The sequence below is a fragment of the Leptonychotes weddellii genome, unplaced genomic scaffold (genome assembly GCF_054177405.1).
Source record: "Leptonychotes weddellii isolate Sample4059 unplaced genomic scaffold, ASM5417740v2 HiC_scaffold_12415, whole genome shotgun sequence".
Lineage (NCBI taxonomy): Eukaryota > Metazoa > Chordata > Mammalia > Carnivora > Phocidae > Leptonychotes > Leptonychotes weddellii.
The window spans coordinates 1-390 of record NW_027702875.1 but is presented as its reverse complement, the minus strand read 5'-3'; the positions used below and the strand labels follow the sequence as shown (position 1 = coordinate 390).

General features: G+C 56.9%; 1 non-coding gene across 1 annotated transcript; it reads right to left on the bottom strand.

Moving 5' to 3' along the window:
• Positions 1–242: 242 nt before the first annotated feature.
• On the bottom strand, positions 243–315 carry TRNAM-CAU (transfer RNA methionine (anticodon CAU)). Its single transcript has one exon. It is a non-coding gene; the product is annotated as a tRNA-Met (tRNA).
• Between the last annotated feature and the right edge of the window lie 75 nt (positions 316–390).

Below are 390 nucleotides of genomic sequence, written 5' to 3'. Positions count from 1 at the left end.
TACTAGTATGCTCTGTCGTCGGTACTGAAAAATCCTGTCGCTCCCTGCTCCCCAACGAAACCCTTGAAAGACTCCCTTCCTCCCCCCCCCCCAATTTGTAACGACAGCACTGGGACTCGGAGTCCGCCCGGCTGCTGCCCAGCTGTCGCTTTGGGGAACAACTTGATCAGTGGGCCACTGTCTCCACTGACACGCTTGTTTCCCAAACGCGCTGGGTCTGTGTCCAAGTGACAAAACTCTCGTGCCCTCTCTGAGGCTCGAACTCAGGACCTTCAGATTATGAGACTGACGCGCTGCCCACTGCGCTAAGAAGGCACCTACCTGCTCGGCCTCGCCTGAGCGCAATCAGTCATGCTAACCCTCTCCGGTTCCTGTGCCATTTCGGAAAAG